General features: G+C 39.2%; 1 protein-coding gene across 1 annotated transcript in view; it reads left to right on the top strand.

Annotated features, from left to right (window-relative positions):
- The window catches only part of apc (APC regulator of WNT signaling pathway), a 143534-nt gene that overhangs the window by 6521 nt on the left and 117121 nt on the right, over positions 1–19892 (top strand). The window contains 1 exon segment of the mRNA XM_007897403.2: positions 18091–18191. The gene's annotated coding sequence lies outside the window, so the exon portion shown is untranslated.

Here is a 19892-nt window from a genome sequence, read left to right as displayed (position 1 = left end):
GATACTCTTTCCCCCTCCATACCACGTATGGAGTCCTGTAGCTCAGTGGTTAGAGCACTCACTTTGCAAGTGAGAAACCTGGGTTCAATTCCTGGCAGGGTGAAACCTTGGGCAATAATCCCTCAAAAAAAAATAATAAATTGGTCAGTTCAATCCGCAATGGTTTGTGGGACATTGCTGTGCGCAATTGGCTGCTGCATTTCACCCACTTCTATTCTGTGAAGCGCTTTAAGACATGTAGAAGATGTGGAAAGCGCTATATCCAATGCAAGGATTATTATTATTATGGACATATTTATGGATTAAATGAGGTTTAGATTTTGTTTGACATTGATTTCATCTCATTTCTTTCACATTAATTTTAAGTATAGGCATTGTACTTAAATGCCACACCCATCTATGAAGTGTGGCTCGTTCAGAATAAAATTTTATTACATTTGATTACGTTGCAAAGATCTTTGTGTAAGGTGTTGGTGCTTCAAGGGACATAATAAATTGGCCTTGTTGTGCTATTTTGTGCTCTATGTAGACATTCTTCCACCCGATTGAAACTCATTGGCTTGAGTTTTCTTTAGCTTTTGTTCAATGCGTTGAACACAGGATGTCTGTTTGGGTTTTAATCATTCTGTTTTATTCATGAGTCTCTCAATATTAGCATTCCTATGTGGTGAAGGGTGCATGTCTGATGAGCAACCTCCAAATCCAATTTCATAATGGGTGTTTTGTGGCATCGTGCTATAAATCGGAGCTGAATCCAAGACCTCGTTTCACAAACACATGGAACATCTGCCAGTCAGAAAGTGTGATGCAGAAGCTGTGCTTAGAGTTCGCCAAGTATTGGGAAGTCTGTGACTCTTTCTGCAGGAGCACTCCATTTGTTTTCTCAATTCTCTTCCACCACCTGTTCCCCCCACCCCTGTATGTTTCCCCCCAATCAACCTCTTTGCTCCTTCCTCACTGTTTTCACAACCCCCCAAAAAGGGAGCACAGAATGCCCAAATCCAGTGCTTCATACTTCTCTCTTTCCTACCTTTCTCTCCCTATTTAAGACCACTTGTTGTATCTTGGGAACTGATCGTTGTTTTGAGGCTGTTTGTTGGAGTGACTTCTTTCTTCTGAGAGAAGGCCCTTGTCTTTTCATTGTGTTGATTTTTATTTCTGTTTTTGGAGGGAGTCCTGATTGCAGCAGAAGTGTAGTGTGTATTAGACTGGTGCTTTGGTTGACTGTAAGACTTGCATTGTTTTTCTTCAGCTTCAAATGTTTTTTGACATGTAGATGGATTATTCTGTAATGCATTGTACAGTTCTATTATGCGCATCATTACATTAAGGGAACAATCTGGAATCTAAACATTTGTAGTTATAAGGAAAATTAACAAGGCATGTTGGTTCTGGTTTACTACTGTATACAAATGTTTTAGAATTATTATACTGTACATTATGCCCAAACAGTACCCAAATTTGGAATGATTCTGTTCTATGGTGTATGTAACTGATCCATAAGATCTTTTATGTGGGCTTCCCATGGAGTGTTATTGAAGTTCAGGTTTGTTCTTTGTTCATCTGCTGGTGGTCAGCATGATGTGACATTGTTTAACCATTTTCTGTTCTGGGTGCCCGAGCTGCTTTGATATGATTTGATTTCTCCTGTAGTTGAGGCACTTCCCATACTTTTAAGTTGCCAATTAATAATTAAGTTACTGTAGATTTTTTTAACTAATGGAGACTGCTGCACAGTTTATGAACTGCTTGTGAGAAAAAGCTTAATCTGAAAGCTCTGTATGAAAAATTAATCTCACAAAGACAAGTTGAACTCGCCTGGTACAATAAGATCAGTAGAGTATTCAACTGCATATTTAGTTTAACCTTGCAAACTAGTCAAAAAGACGAAGGATACTAATTGAAGAACTTGTTCCATGGCTTTCAGCAATGGGTGAAAAATGACTGCATTGGAGATAGATTCTAGCAAAAATGTTACAGATTTCTGATCGAGCTAAGCAAAAAAATAAACAAATTTCAAAAAGTTAGAGATGTGCAAGACCTATCTCTTTCCTTTTGTGCACCCCTCTTATCCATCCTAGATGGAACAGCAATTCACATTTATATAGGGTCTTTCAAGTTGGTAGAACATCTCAAAGTGCTTCAGACTCTTGGGTCTCTAGGATGGAGTTCAAGAGAGTGGTCCATAGATGGTGGGGCAAAGTGACCTGAGAATGTGAAGTAAGCTGAATGGAGGAATGGGCAGGGTTGCAAGAGATTGCAGAAGTAGTCACAGGAGTAGGCCATTCAGCTCCTTGAGCCTGTTCTGCCATGGCTGATCTGTACCTCAACTCCAATTACCCGCTCTTGCCCCATATCCCTTCATATCCTCACCTAACAAATATCTATCCACTTCAGTATGGATTCAGTATCCACCGCCTTTCGTTTCTGGTATTTTTTAAAGGGTGGAGTGAAGCAATGCAGCCATTTGTAAGTGAGGCCGAGAATTCTGAATTTGATCTCCTGGAGGATCAGCGGAGCCGAGAGAGGATGGTGGTGAAGAGCTTGTGGACCGTTGTGCAGGAGAGTACACTGACTGCAAAGTTCTGGATGGTCTGCAGCTTGTGTAGGGAAGGCCTAGCGAATTCTATGAGAAGGGCATTGGAATAGTTGACCTGCAGGTGTTGAATTGTAAGAAGGGGGAAGACGAAACAAAGGAAAGAGACGTGAAAACTCTTAAGAATCTTAAGAAAATATGCAAGTAGCGACTGATTTACAGTATATCTACTTACCCAGATGCTGCAATGATGTGCCCTGGCAGGGACAAATAAATAACCACATACATACTAATCCTTGCATTTGATATAGCGCCTTATCATGTCATTGCGATGTCTCAAATTGCTTCACAGAATATACCATAGAGTGTATATTGTATACTTTGTGGGTGAAATGTGTGAACCAATTGCGCACAGCAATATCCCACAAACCGTTGTGGTTTGAGTGACAATTATTATTATTTTGTTAGTTTGAAGGGATTGTTACCCCTGGAAAAGTGATCAACCAATTAACTAACAACCAGGTTCTTACTTATTGCTAGTAAAACAAAGGTATGTGGAGTAAGCAAACTTGTCTACGGTTTCGCCTCACCTGGGAATCGAACCCCTCTCTTGCGAAGCGAGTGCTCTAACCAATATGCTACACAAATATACAGTCAATTCACTTTACAGTGTGTTCTGTGAAGCGCTTTGGGACGTCCTCCCGACGTGAAAAGCGCTATATCAAATGCAAGGATTATTATTATTATTATTATTACACAACACAATGGATCTTTGCATTTGATGTAATGCCTTTCACGTCGGAAGGATGCCTCAAAGTGCTACACAGGATTTTACTGTAAACTGTAGAGATTATATATTTTATAGGTGAATAAAAACTGACAGAAATTGGAATAGATAAAGAAAAGTCTGCTCCCTTTCTCTGTTCTCATCATTGAATGTAAATGTGAAGCAAATTCCGTCCAGAAAAGACCAACACTGAGTGGCCCAATAATTTTTTTGAGTCGGCCAGGTGTTGACACATACTGAAACCCATGCTTACCAAACCAAACAGTTCCATCAATCCCACCAACCTACACATGGAAATTCCTATGTATTGGAACAAATGCGCAATCTCCCTGAGAGATTCTTCCCGCTTGCTTAATTCCGGAGAGAATTAGACGCAAGCTGGCAAGAGCCAGACTGTGGGGGGTTTTGCTGAAGTCTAACCAGCTAAAATCACATAGCTTGTCACTGAAAGCATTTTGGAAAGCTTGCCTGCTGCTTGTTCAGTGACTGGTCTGTCCCTTTGAAGACTCGCCTGGCTGGGCTGTCATCAGCTGTGCCGTGGAGTATAGCGACTCGCCTGGCTTGCGAACTGGACTACCGGGACCGCCACAGAGGTTTGGCTCGAATCTGAAATTCTGTTTGCTAAGCATGGAGTCAGCCCCACCCACCCCTCCGGAAGATAGTCGTTAGTTAGTTATTTGAAATCCTACAGTAACGAAATGAGGTCCAATAACTAAAATTAAGTTGGCTTCCTTTTCTACCCACTGCTACAAAAGCGTCAATTTTAATGAACGGAAGCCTTGCTGTTTCATCTTAATTTTAAAAAAAGAAGATATCCAGAAAGCTGGAGCAAGATATAGACCTGGAGAATTTGAAACGATCAAACAAGACTAGGGGTAACACTGTTTCAGAATTAAGAAGCCCATAGAAGTGAAGACGGTTGGGGCAAACCATTGGTTCACTTGGCTCTTCTTGTCATAATGGATGTTTTTTAAAGAAAAATGATGAATTGTTTATTGAGATTTTCACTACAACTGATAGAAAATTTGACATAATCTGCTTCCCTAGATATCTAAAACTTGTACTGAAAAGATGGAATCTGAAAGCTGAAATAATGCAGTACAGTACCAACTTCAAATAGTCGATCTTCTGACCAGGCAGTTGATTGAACTTCTATGTACACACCATGAGAAAGGGATAGTTGGGTTCTTAAGATGTAAAGAAATATGTCAACTGAGCACAGTGAGATATAGCACTTAGAATAAGATTTTTACTTCAGAGAAAACATTTTAAACACTCGGAACATATATTTAATCATAATGCACTGTAAATACAATACAAACTCTTAATTTTATGTATTGCAAGAGAAATATTGAAACCTTAGGGTATATTAATCTTCAACAAATGTTGGGAGGGAAGATAAAATAAGCTGATAATGAGAATTAATTTTCTGTGATGAGATGTATTTTCTTTTGAAGTGTGTTTTGTTTGTGAATTTCCATGTAGCTGGTGCCCCACAGGCATTTTCTGTGAAGCAGTTCATTTTTTAATCTGCAAGCAACTCTCTCTTACTGTTCATCAAAAGGTTTAAAGATTCCATGGCAAAGGCAGCAGCTCCCTGGCCTTGGAAAATAAATACTAAAGATGAAAAACCTACTGTTTCTGAGTAACGTATAGCACCCAGGGTAGTTTTTTAAATGTATATTAATCATGTTAGATTATGCATTAGATGAGTATCAATCATTCTATCCTAGATGGGTGTTGTCATTTGTTTGTTTTAAGGATTGTCACTTGACTGCTGGTGGGGTGGGGGAGGGAAGAGAAGTCTGATTTAATATTGTCTATCAATGAGTATTAATTTGCCTCCTCAATGTGCCATCCCACCAATATATCTGCATATATTGGCTTTTTGATGTTAAAATCCTGGGTGAGTTTGTAGCACATGTTAGTCAAGTTTACAAGATACTAAAATTCAGACATGGATCATTGAAATTCATTGAACTATGTCCCGTGATATAATGGTATTTTTGAATGATGCGTCCAAATGGTCTTGCTGTACTGTATGCTTGGCATCTGGATGGAAGTCAGCATGTTGTGCTGATTTCCTTTTTCTGTTCTTGCCCAGCTTATGATAAAACTTTGGCTACGTTGCACATTAGGGAAATTATTTGGAGGTATCCCACTTTAAATTGCAATTTAACTAAGATATTTAAGTAATTACTATTCTGTATAGCAAGTACCTTTAGATATTTAAAAGAAAGTTCTCTCCCCCTTCCCAGACCATAGATTTTGAAATAGAGTTGTGCTGCATATCATTCGCTTTTGAAAATAAGTACAGTATTCCAAAGTAGAGGGTAGGACAGCATATAAAGCTATATCTTGGAATTTGTTAACCAGAAATGGCTGATTTTGCCATAGTGTAAACGTTGTAGAAACATGCTCTGGTGAGCTTTCAATCATTTTCGTTGAACTGTAAATGTTTGCTTTTCCCCCCAATCTTTATTCCCCCTCTTCTGGTAGCAATGACTCACGTTGAAAGTTGTGGTTCCATGGTCAGCAGTGACAATCTTCTTGTACTTTGCTTTACTTGCCACTATTCTCAACATCGATGCATAAGCACAGATGTTACAGGCCCAATTTTTTTTTACATTTGTATAGCTAATGAAGGAATTTGGAGTAAAATAGTGCAGCCTATTTTAAATCTTAGCAGAATTCTCCAAGCGTTTCTTTCTGGTGTGAAAATATCCATGTTATGATTGTTAAAAACACTAATAGGCTCCTATGGTTGAGGTTCAGAGCACTGTTGATTTACACTTTAAATTCCATCATTTTTGACTGTTTCAGAACATAAGAATTAGGAGCTGGAGTAGGCCATTCGGCCCCTCGAGTCTGCCCCGCCATTCAATAAGATCATGGCTGATCTATTCTAACTCCACGTACCCACCTTATCCCCATATCCGTTTATCCACAAGAAATCTATCAATCTCAGTCTTGAATATGTTCAAGGACTGAGCATCTACAGCCCTTTCATGTAGAGAATTCGATAAATTCGCTACCCTCTGAGTGAAGAAGTTTTTCCTCAACTCAATGCAAAAGGGCTTACCCCTAATTTTAAGACTGTGACCCCTGGTTATAGTTTCTCCAACCAGGAGAAAAAGTCTCCCACTATCTATTCTGTCGTGCCCCTTAATAATCTTGTAGGTTTCTATAAGATCACCTCTCATTTTTCTATATTCTGGAGAATATATACCTAAATTGCTCAACCTATCCTCATAACTCATCCCCCTCATTCCTGGTACCAACCTAGTGAACCTACGTTGTACCCCCTCCAAGGCGAGTACATCCTTTCTTAAATAAGGTGACCAAAACTGCACACAGTACTCTAGGTGTGGTCTCACCAGGGCCCTATACAGTTGCAGCAAGACTTCCCTACTCTTATATTCTAATCCTTTTGTAACAAATGCCAATATACCGTTAGCCTTCCTAATTGCTTGCTGTACCTGCAAACTAACTTTTTGTGACTGGTGTACAAGGACACCCAAGTCCCTATGAACGCTAACACTATCTAGTCTCTCCCCTTCTAAAAAATAATCTGCCCTACTGTGGTGCAGGTGGATGACTTCACACTTCCCTATATTATACTTCATCTGCCACCTATTTGCCCACTCACCTCGCCTATCTATATCTCGTTGCATTTTTTTTCATGTCACTATCGGTGTTTACTCTCCCTCCTAGTTTAGTGTCAACCGTGAATTAATAACAACAACAACAAGATTCCATTTATAAAGCGCCTTTCACGTCAGGAGGACGTCCCAAGGCGCTGCACAGTTGGGTCATGACCCGAGCAGAGGGGAAATGGTCAGGGTGAGGGAAGGGAAGGGAGGGAGCGAGGAGGGGGGAAATGGTCAGGGTGAGGGAGGGAAGGGAGGGAGCGAGGAGGTGGGGAAATGGTCAGGGTGAGGGGAGGGAAGGGAGGGAGCGAGGAGGGGGGAAATGGTCTGGGTGAGGGGAGGGAAGGGAGGGAGCGAGGAGGGGGGAAATGGTCAGGGTGAGGGGAGGGAAGGGAGGGAGCGAGGAGGGGGAAGAGAGTCGAGAGGGGAGCTGAAGGCTCGGTCAAAGAGAAAGGTTTTGAGACCGGCCTTGAAGGAGGAAAGGGAGGAAGCGGCGAAGGCACTGGGGGATAGAGTTCCAGAGCCTGGGGGCTGAGAGGCTGAAGGCCCGGCCACCGATGGTAGGGCGGTTGGGGCGGGGGATGTGGAGCAGACCAGAGCCGGAGGAACGGAGGGTACGGGCAGGTAGGTAGGGGGATAGTAGGTTGGAGAGGTAGGAGGGAGCAAGGCCGTGAATGGCCTTGTAGGTGAGGATGAGGATCTTGAAATCAAGATTGAAATTAAGACCTCTGCTGATGATATACGTTGGCATAAACACCCTGCAAGTTATTGTAAAAAGGACCAACATGGCGGATTACACAGAAGGAAAGATGGGGAATGTTCTTTTAAGTAAAACATTCTTTAGTTTTTGCAATTTCCGCCTTCAGTCGTAAATGTATGACACAAAGATCATTTTTGTGTTCAAGTGGTACAGCATCTCTTATCAGATCATCCTCTGTCTAAACATCCTACATTTACTTTATGGCTGGTGGACCAAATAATTTCCTTATTAGGAACACCTTATAGGCCAGGCTACTATTGATGAGGAAGTTATTGGTTTCAATAAGTTAGAATTTATTGCATTAAAAACTGATTCCGATTTCCTAGAGCTTGAAAATGTAGGTGATTCTTGAAAAACACAGCTTCCTTAAGAAGCCGTTTGTTAGAAGACTTACTTTAAGACCAGACCAGCTTGTCTTTTAGCTTTCAGACAAAACCAACTTGTCTACTTTGACACAAAAGCATCTCTTAAAAATGAACAACAAACCTCACTTATTTTTCACTGTGGTGTCCTTATTTATTAGAACTGTTAGAATATTTCAGTCTCGTGCTTCAAACGTTGCCTCATGGAAATGTTTCTTGAAAATGTTTGAAGTCATTTGCGACTAATGGCCATTGTGATACTTGCCACCGTTTCCTGTTTTACCATGTGTTTGCACCTATGGAACAGTTTGAATGTATCCATCGTGCTTGACTGATAAACATTCGAATTGAGATGTCAACTTTCCTTGAAGGAACCCACTTCACTTTTGGTGATCCTGCAACCCCCATCCTTTTTAGTTCGTCTGTTAGACCTATGGTGCCTGACAATGTTGCCTTCCTCTGAACTACTGTGGCAATACTTTGGGCCCAAAGCAACATCACTGTTCCCAACTACCAGGGCTTTTAGCACTGGTGATCAAAATGGGCAACTTTGTCAGATTGGCAGTGGAGCAGCAGATTGCAAGTGGAATGCCTCCAGGCAGCATCAAGGAAGCTATAATGTACATCACAGCCTTTTTAGCAGAGGCAAAAGAAACTAATGTTCCATATAATCTGTGTACTGAAACCTGAAATGTAACCAAGATTATAAACTACTCAGTGACCCCCTCCCACTAATCATGGCTCCTGAGTCATCTATTTGAATTACAACCACCTTCGCAGTTCAACAACTTCAGGCTTCAGAAACACTTGGGTGTTGCTTTGATGTGCAAACTTGTGGAAAGTTTGCAGCCCTTAAAATCTTCTGTCAGCATTTCGTACAGAAGAGGTAGGTACACCTTCAAAGAAATGTGGCAGTTTAACATTTTTCTTTTAGACTCGGTGACATCAAATAATAATAAGCTGTAAGCCTATCATTATTTCAATTCTTAAAGTACTTGTGGTTATTAATGAGCAATGTTTATATCTGTATGTGTATTTGTTTACCATCTACCCAGTTGGTTATGCATTTAGGCGTGAGGTATAATAGTTTTAATGACATTGTTTATTTTCCAGCATTTACACTTTTGTAATAATATTTCAGGTTGAATGCTCATTTTAAACAAAAATAGACTTGATGTATACAGTAAATTAGGTTTATGCTTACAAGTTTTAAGTGTTAATATTTTTCATTTAGTATTTCTCAATGGAATTGGGTGAAACAGTTTGCCTTCAAGAGATCCCATTCTGTAGTTCTACACGTAATAAAAGTATATTGACCCCAAATTGTAATTTTTCTTAAAGTATCATCTACCGCTCAGACCTCTGACACCATCAGTGGCTGAATTTTCAGCAGCTATGCTCCTAACCTATAGAGCTCTCTCCCCTGGTCCATCTGCTCTTTAATACCATCAAAACTGTGCCTCTTTAACTGAGCCTGCTGTTAACCACCGACCCCCCCCACCTCCTCTCTTGCGTGGTGTCCAACCCAATTTCTGTGAAACATTCTAAGACTTATCCTATGTGAAAGGGTGCTGTATAAATGTAAGTTGTTGCACAGCCTTGTTTAGCTCCCTCATTATCCTGCAAGTGGGTCCCGTGCATGACTGGCTGTTAAGCTTCGCTGCTTCCCACTTGCTGAATGATTCTAGGGAAGATGTAAATCTCTCCGGAATATTTAGCGTAACTAAAGCAGTGTAAAATAAATGCACTCTTTCAATGTTTCTCTTCTGGAATATTGAGTGCTATATTTTGCTGAGTTGCTTGACCACAGGTGTGTAATAAGATCTCATACGCTATTAGAAATGACAGTCCTCCAGATATATTGGTCAGGCATTTCATGGTTGTTTGGGGGACATTGGCTGCTGCATTTACTTATAAGTGGTCACTTCACTTGAAACTCCCATGGGAGCACTCACCCACGTGAGCAGACAGACATTTCATCCACAAGGTGGCACCCCCACCAATGCAGCACATCTCTAGCACTGCATTGCAGTGCCAGCTTAAACCATACAAGTTCCGAGTCCTGAAGTGGGGCTTGTACCCGTGTCCTTCTGACTCGGTGGCAAGACTGCTACCACCTGAGCCAGACTGGCACACAAGAGTAACCCAAACAAGCTATTGACGATTGAGACATATGGATGCTTTGAGACATTTTGACATTGTAGGCAGGATATCAAATGCGAGGATTATTATTTTTATATGAGTAAACTGTGCAGACCAGGATTTATCCCCAAGACCTTCCTGCTCTGTATAACTGTGCCTTGCCCTTGAATTTTGTTCCATGTTAACTGTCAGCACATTAGGACTCTTGGCAGCTGCATCACATAATGTTCCAGCAAGTTTCAGCTTGCTCGCATCAATTTAAAATTCTCATGTGAATGCTGTTTGAAAATATTCACCCTACTTTTTCCCCCCCTGAAGGCTGTGACTTGCTAGGGTACAGTTCCACCACTAACTGATAAAATGTTTTGTTGTTAGTAATCTCTTAAGTGCCCAATATAGATTTTGGGACATTCCTGTGTGCAAATTGACTACCATGTTTGTCCACAAAATACACAGTCACTCCACTTTGACAGTACTGTATATCCGGTGAAACACTTTAAGCCTTCCTCCCAAATAGCACTAAAATAAATGTAAGGATTATTATTAAGATTTGGTAGCACCTCTTCCAACTGGCATCTTACGGTATGAATTTGGACAGTGAGTGTTGGCAGGCGAAGCAATCATGCAGAGAATCAAAGCCAAGTTCAATCCTGCAATCTTTTCATTATCCAGGTTCAACAGAAATAACTCCTTTGAGAACTCCTTTGAATACTGTACCTTGTAACATGCTGCATGGGAATAATGTTCCAAACTTTGGTGTTTGGATCAACTTTTTCCACATAGTTTTGGCTTTATAATTTCATCAGTTTGTTATACTGTATTGTGGATAGAGTAGGTATTCAATTGGAAGCATTCCTTGGTAGCTAGTCACATCATCGATTGGAATCATTAACTTGTATTTAATTTTGCTGGGTGCAAAAGGTTGACAAATACCCATGGAATTGGCACAAATGAGGATGGAGCATACAAAGTACTACTGCATTGCAAATCAGCAAAGGTGGTAGAAAATGACTATGAAACAAGTTTTAATTGTTTACATTTGGTATACAGTATATGGTAAGCCTTGCATTTGATATAACATATCACATTGTCGAGTCTTCTCAACGTGCCTCAGATGATTTACTGTTGAATATATACTTTATTGGTGAGGGCCTATATTGGTAATATGATTAAAACATGGAATTTGGCCCATTGATTCTCCTCATTTCAACATACCAAATAATATTTGCATGGCAAGTATTTTGACAAGTTACCTGGCATGCTGCCAAGCAAAATGTTTTGAATTTCCTACCCTGGCTGTCTGGTTTTGAATAATAGTGTGTTTTGCATGAGGGGCAGTAGTACAATGCGCTGGGACCCATAGAGGGAGCTCTTGAGCTCTTTACTGATAAACTAACAACCTTGGATACGCTCTAATATTAGTAAAATACATTCTTTATGTCTAAAACTTCACTATTTAGTAATTGGTTTTAAATTTCTACATTAAACATCCTGAAAGTGTATTTTTGAGAAACATTTTCAGTGAGGGGGTACTCATATTCTTGATTTATATGGCAATTAAAAACTGACTTTGCAATTGCATCAAGGACAACTTGCATTTATATAACACCCTTCATGCGGGGTAGCATCCTGGAGCGCTTCACAGTGTCTGACAACAAGCCAGGGGGAGAGGGAGTAAGCATGATCAAAAAGGAAGGTCTTTTGGCAGGATTTGAAGGTAGTGAGGGGGCAAGGCGGAGTGATTGAAGGAGAGAGTTCCAGAGTTTCGGGGCATAGTGAAGGCACGGTCACCGATGGTGGAATAGAGGGCACGAGGGACAATTAGGAGGCTGGAGGCAGCGGGTTGTGGAGGGCAAGCAGGTCGGATAGGTAGGGAGGTGCGAAGATATGAAGGGATTTGAAAATAATCTTGAAGTCGATCCGTTTGGTGATTGGGAGCCAGCGGAGCCCGGCTAGGCCTGGTATGATCGGGGTACGGAGTTTCATGCAGGTGAGTATCAGGGCGGCGGAGTTTTTAATTGGATTTTGTGTATGGTGGAGCTGGGGATACCAGCGAGGACAGCATTGGCATATTCCAGCTGGGAAGTGACAAAGGCGTGGACGAGGGTTTCAGCTGCGTCATTTGTGAGGTACGGGTAGAGGCGGGCACTGTGGCGGAGGTGGAAATTAAGTTTATTTTCCTCCAGAATGTTATGCTCTGTGGCATAGTTTCGAGATAATGGTCTTAGTTTAAACAGAGCTACCTGGTCTGTGGTATTTTTATCAGCTGTGCTTCCACCTGAAGGTGAAGTTTCTTCATGAAATAATTTTACGTTCTATTCATTGAGTACCCTGAAGCAAGGTGATTTAACATCATCAGTCACAAACACTGTTGGCTCTGTAATGCAGTCAGAAAATAACTAGTAACATTTAGTTCCAGCAAATACTTTTCTTTACCTTGAACTTGTTAAATAAACTGCCTGAGAATGCCAGTGATTGGTTTGTTTAAACTTTGTTGCAATTTTGATAATTTACCAACCCCAAACCTGGACATTGTAACAATGTTAAATATACAACCACACAAAACAAAATAAGCAGGAATATAGAAACTGAAAACAAATTCCAAAGAGTATGCTGTCTGCAAAAATGAATTGCAAGATTCGTTGTTCCCAAAGGAATCTTATTTACTAAAGTCTCTGCTGGGGAGCAGATAGGAATGCGGTCCCTCCTTCCAAAAATAGGACCTTCTAAGAAAAAGTCGAATTTTGTGCTGAAATTAAAATTCATGTTAGATATTGCAAATACACAAGCACATTTTTGCAATTGTGTTATGTTCTGCTGAGAAGTAATGAAATGGTTTATCATTTGAACTATTTCATGCTCTGTCCTACTTGGAACAATACAGCATAACAACAACTTGCATTTATATAGCTCCCCCCACTCATTTTAAGAGCATTTTAATTGCTAAGAACTTGGCAAAGCGGGCTGGTGCTTTTTACCTGACATCAGTTGATGTTGAGATCAGAAATGTGCAGTTATGTGTGTTTTAGCCAGAACGTGAAGTCATGATTTTAGCAGCACGTAAATACATTCGCAGGAATGTTGTATGGGATTGCGAGTGAGGAATCTATAGTCCCTGTTCCTTGAACTAACACATTTATACTGCTTTGCCATCTTGGTTATAATGGCCAATCTACATTTTTAGCTTCAGGTGCTTAATTTTTATTTGTGCACCTCAAAGTTTAATACCTTTAAAATTAGTCATTTTCCTCCAGTTGCTATTTCAGGACAGGTTTACCTAGTTTTCCTTAATAGGTTGTTTATTGTTTCTGCATTTCTCATGCCAAACAACAACAAGATTACATTTGTGTAGTGCCTTTCACGTCGGGAGGACATCCCATGGTGCTGGAACCATCATTACTAACAAAAATTGCTGCAATGGCAAGTTAGTTGTATGCCCCTTCAGAAGTTTTCCACATGCTATTCATAAATATTGTCTGACAGAAACTCGGCCCCTTGGAAATGCATTTAACAAAGATGTTTTTATTTTAATAGTTTCATGTTTTTTAAAAAAATACTCACAAAGGCATCCTTTTTCCAGGTACTGCCTCTTGACTAATTCTCACCACATTTCCAGTGCCATTACTAACCTCACAGAATTACATTGCGTTTCACACAGGTAAATTCCTGCTGTCTTTAGTGTCTTTAAATTTAGCGCATCTTGTCTATTGAACCATCAAATCAATCTTTATACTTCTGGAATTTGGTTGAAGAAACTATTCCCGAAGTCAGTTCAGCCAATCACAGGCCAGATATGCCACTTTTATTCTATTCCACCTGGAAAATGATAGGGATACCGTTAAAGTATTTATGGACAATGTTACAATAGGATTTTAGTGCATTTAATTAGTGAAATTCAAGAGAGAATGGGAAGAAAATGGAAAACTGTTAGCTGAAGTGGGGTGTAAGTTAGCCCTATCTGCCTGTCCCAGTGGACATAAAGATCCCATAGCACTATTCAAAAATAGAACAATTTCTTCAGGTGCCCTGTCCAATAATCCCCCAAATAAAATTGGTCATTCACTTCATGGCTGTTTGTTTGGGGCGTCCTCCTGACGTGAAAAGCGCTATATCAAATGCAAGGATTATTATTATTATTTGTGGAACAATTCAGTGCAAATTGAAATCTTGTGATTTTAAGTGTGTGAGTGAGCACTGTGGGACACTACCCTGTTTGAAGGGTGCAATATAAATTCAAGTTGTTGTTGTGAAGCGCTTTGAGATGTTTTGCCAATGTCCTAAGACACAATTTCAAATGCAAGAATCATTATATCTCCCTAAACGAGTGCCCAAACTTGACATCTGATACTATGTGCTCCTTTCTTCATTACAGGGTCTCTGATCAAATCCGGTTTGCTTCAGCTCTGCCACATGGCCTGCCTTCCCCCCCCCCCCCCCCCATCCCGCACCAAAAACTGCCATAATGTTTTTGCTTAGACTTTTCAATACACTTCGTACTGGTGTTTCTAATTTTTAATTGTGGAAATCTTCAGTGAAGCATTAGATCCTAGGTTTTTTTTATATTCTGAATATTTTCTGTAAATATTTTCCTTTCTGGAGTAGTGTCTTCATTCCCAGTCTTGGCTCAAAGCCACTTCTCCCCTAGTATTTCATATTCTGCACATAGGTTTTGTGCCATCAGAGTCGGCATCATTTTTTTAAAAAAAGAGTATTTGGAGGATGTTTAGGTTAGATTTTATTAATGGGCATTGCAGTTCCAATAGTGAGGCTTCTGGGATCTCTTCTCTTCCTGAATCTCTTTCATTTGTCTCCATTTATTTTTTGCCTTCATAAAAGCATGCTGGTAAACTCCCTGTAGATCAAGAAATTGATGAATTTCATGTCAGTCTTGCCATAAAGTTGATCAATAGGCTGGCTCAGAGCGTTTTTTCATGTTGCACCTAATTTTTCCAGTGTGTACTGCATAAGTCTACTGAGGTCCTTTCAGTGGTTTTATATTTAAATGACCTGCACTGTACGGCAAACCATCATTAATTTCAAGCTTTGCTGTAAATTTAAAAGTAGATTTGCCAGAGTATATAATTGACTTAAGTGTTTAAAAATTCTTTGTTTGTGCAGTTGCAAATTATATCTTCTGTTTCATAGTGTTGTTCTCCATATTATTGTCATTGTTCTTTGTTAAGGGTTTACAGATGTTATTCTGTTTGAACAGATGAGAGGGGCGGTTCAGTATGGATGAAATTACTTTCCCAAATGACTGTCAGAATTCTCACATTCCATTTTTACAGGAAATCCAAATTTCAGTACAAGTTGAGGCCCTTATCCATTTGTAATTTTATTCGAGTTTTGTCCCTGGCATTTTAGCTTTTGGGTATTACATTTTTTCTATTAAACATTGCATGAATATTTTTTGAAGGATACCTTTTTCCATCTGTACTTGCTTGTACTTTTCCTGACCATATCACAAGATCATAAGAGTTTGGGTGAAGATAGCCCTTTGGCCCATTTGATCTCATCCTTTCAGAATACCTATCCTACATATTGTTAATAAGAATCCATTTTGCATTGGAGTGTAAACGCTATCATTAGCAAATTGGCTCCAAAAATGAAGTATAAATCATTTGGGGCACATGATTCCAAAGCAATTTGCCCTGAAGCTTGTTTACCACAACCAGCTTGACGAGATTATTTTTCCCAGGAAATCAATTTGTATTGCTGCAGTATCAGTACAGGCAGAGCAAATCGATTTAGCTTCCATTTAAAAATGGTTTCTTAAGACCATTTAGTGTGTATTGAAGGGTTGATCACGCTACTGACTCTTCAATAACTTTTTTTTAAAAATGGCATTTGGCACTCACCAATACAATACAATCTTTGGTCTCCTGCTCTGGATTGCTTTCCTGCTGAAAGTTAATTGAAATCTGTACGTTCCCTGTGTTCCTAAGCATTTGCCTTCCCAATGACAAGTATTCTTATTTTAAGTTATTTTTGAGAATCTACATTTCAGTCAGCTACACTTGGAGGATTCCATTAAATAGTAGTAATAATGGTAATCCTTGCATTTGATATAGTGTCTTTTCATGTCTTCAAGACGTCTCAAAGCGCTTCAGAGTATACTGTGAAATGACTGTATATTTTGTGGATGAAACATGGCAGACAATTGCACACAGCAGTGTTCCACAAACAGTCGTGAATTGAGTCACCAATTTATTATTGTTTTTTTTAAGGAATTATTACCCCCGGAAAAGTGATCTGCCAATCAACTGACAACTGGGTTCCTACTTAACGCTAGGTAATAATAGTAATAATAATGCTTTCATTTGATATAGCGTCTTTTCATGTCTTCGAGACGTCCAAAGCGCTTCACAGAATATACTGTAAAGTGAATTGACTGTATATTTTGTGGGTGAAACACAGCAGCCAATTGTGCACAGCAGTGTCCCACAAGCAGTTGTAGAATGGAGTGACCAATTTTTTTTGAAGGAATTATTACCTGGAAAAGCGATCCGGTTATTGTGGAAGATTCTTATTTGACGTGTGGCCATTTTGAAGCTAGAGTGAAATATATCTCTTGGATGCCATCGTTCCATCTTGTTTGAACATTTCCCCAGCAAATTAAAGTCAAATTATTGATGGGACATATTGTGCTATTGGCTGCAAACTGAGTTTGATGTCTTCCCAAGCTTCAGCAATAAGGTTTATTATCCCAACAGTTTTGACACTGCTGCGGGCTTGGAATATGTGTGGTCATGTTTGACGTAGACTTCCTGCATTTTATTTGGGTTGTAGAAATGATATTCAGAAAAGATGTTCTCTCCAATTTCATCCCCCCGTCCCCTTCATCTGGCCCACCCGCTCCATCCATAACCCAAAAACGTTATGTTGCTGGAAGGGAAACATAAAAATATTGCTAATGTGGCCCGTGGATGTTTCCATAGGGGATCTGTCCCTCAGCAGTCAAAAGGTTGGACCATTACACCACCCTAGGGGATTGCAATTATATTGAGACAAAAGGTTCATTTACTTCTTTCATTGCTCTTACCTAGATACAGATGGGACTCCAACATAATTCTGTTATTTTAATTAGATCAATAGACACGGATGTTGCTGAGATTTTTACTGGGTAAATTATCTTCTTAGCTTGCCATTTGGAACTGTAATTTTAGGGCATTAATGTTCACTGTAATGTTTATCCCTTTTACTCTGCTGTTTAGCTACTGTTTGTGTTAAGATTTTTGGAAAATCACTGCATATTAAAAGTAATTTATAGATTTAGTACTAGAGAAATAGATCAGGAGTGCAGAGAAGATTGGGTGAGAAATAAAATGCAACCTTGAAATTTGTGAAACATTTGTTTTAAATACAAACAGCCATTTAAGTTGAAGTTCACAACTTCCTGAAAAACGCAGTGGAATATTTACTGAATTACTTGTTAGAAAATGCAAAGAGAATCATGGTTGTAATTGAAGGTGTAATTACTAAGCTGTAACTAATATTGTTTTCATTCACTGCAAAGTGAATTGTGTGTGTGCTTAATGAGTCCCACCCTGATATATACATTACTCACTCCAAAGTTCAAAAAGGACTTTGGAGCAAGCAACAGCATCAGCTTTCACAGGCCAACCACACTTTCACATTTTCACAGTTCACATATGCCCATGATGTGTGATCTGGATCAAATAGCTCCTTGATCCTGCATTGCTGCAATTGGAAACTCTGGTGTATCATGTGCGTGGCTGATTATTGGTAGAAATTTTATCTTTTAGCTTGTGTTGTTTAGATTATAAAGTAGATTAAATAGGGAATGCTTTTTTTATAAATAATTATAAGATTCCTTTCTTGCCTCTTTGCAGTTATGTTGGACATGTTTCTATTTTGTGGTCGACTAAATCTTGGATAATTGGAGGAAGCAGCATCAGTTTGTTGCATCAAGTGTGACAACCTTGCTTTCTTGGTAAGTGTTTTTCAGACATTTATTTAAGAAGTTGTTTAATATTCGGGGCATGATTTGATATTTTTCTGTGCAGACATTTTCATTAATAAAAGACTATTATTTGATTGATAGACTTGATTGTAACAAGTGAGTACAAAATGGTTTTTGATTAAGAAATGTTAAATGTATCCTTGAAAATCCTTATGTGGGGGCTCAGTTGTAGTGTTTTATCTGGTATCTGCTTCAAAGAACAATGTTTGATCATTCTTGCTCTGATAGGATTCTACTGTCGTTTCAGAAATTATGCCATTCTGACTCAGATTTTGTTGTCTCCAGTGATTTATTCTAACATTAGTTTGAAAAGGTTTTTATTCAGTATTAGGAAACTGTACTTGGAGGAAAATATGAAGATAATATGTGAGAAAATTGAATAGGAAGGAACGAGGGTTAAAGGTTTAACAATACAGATGTTTTGAAAAATTGACTTTATTAAACTTAGAAGGCCATTTTACATGGAATGCATCTTCTGGCTATGAATATTACAGTTGATGTGTTATTTTTAAAAAATGGTCCTTGGGATTATAAACGATGCTATAACAGAGCCTTCTTCATTACATAACTACTCACTTAGAACAAGTGCTAAACATTGCCTGCAGCTGTCCAGCTTCTGTTTGGAAAATCGGTTTTACAATTCTGAGATCAACTCATTAAAAAGAGATGTAGTTTTACATGCACTACAGATATGGTAATTTTGGACAAAGAAAACCAATGCCGGAAGTCTCTGCTGGAATAATGGAACAAATTGTTTAATACTTTGATATAGTTAACAGAGGAATTTTCTACTTTGAATTATTGGAAATCGGTTCAGAGATTTTAAGTTCAATGAACTTCAGTGACATATTTGGGAGAAGGGTGAAGTCACTGAATTGCAGTTCACACAGCGTGTCCACTATCTTTTTGCTCTTTTTGTCTGCACTTTAGTCTTTTAATTGGAAACTTTTTTTACTGTTATTTTGTGATTGGAGAGAAGTTGTAGGGCTCGCCATCTTTCACTCCAGTTACCTTTAGATTGAGGTTGACAATAGCATACACTTTTCAAAAAGATATATCTTGTGGATATTAAACTTAAGTGGAAACGTGCAAATCTGAAAGATTTTCTTCTTCTGCTTAATTTTTTCATTCAACCCTTACCCCGCAATCTCTTCTGCTACTTTACGGGACATGGTAATTGTTTTTTAAGATTGGCTAACCAGAATCCTTTTCTTGCCAGGTGTAAATTTGGTTTAATCTAAAAATGTTCTGAATTTGACCACTAGATTTGCTGCTGCTTCCCTTGTGCTTTGGTGCCCTCTGTAGGAATTCAGTGCATTGATATTTAGATTTAATTCTAGCTATTTGTGTACTCAAATTCCTTTCCCCAATTTTTTTCTACTTTTCAAGTAATTGTTTCAAAATAAGTCATTTTAAATTGCAATTACTTTTAGGATAAGATTTTATTGCCTACCCCATACTTGAAGATTCCAATTTGTCCCTCCCTGGGTTCATTTTCCCTTTTGTTTGACATTAAGGAGATGCATAGCATAGTGGTTTAGAGTATTCGCCTTGCAAGCGAGAGGACTCTGGTTCAATTCTCAAGCAGGCGAAACCTAAGGCAAGTTTTCCTTACCCCGCACACTTCTGTTTACCTATCAGTACGTAGGACCCTGGTTGTTGTCGATTGGT

This window comes from Callorhinchus milii, unplaced genomic scaffold, assembly GCF_018977255.1.
Source record: "Callorhinchus milii isolate IMCB2004 unplaced genomic scaffold, IMCB_Cmil_1.0 Scaffold1, whole genome shotgun sequence".
NCBI lineage: Eukaryota > Metazoa > Chordata > Chondrichthyes > Chimaeriformes > Callorhinchidae > Callorhinchus > Callorhinchus milii.
Note: the sequence above shows the minus strand (reverse complement) of the source record. Positions and strands in the feature narration are given on the sequence as shown.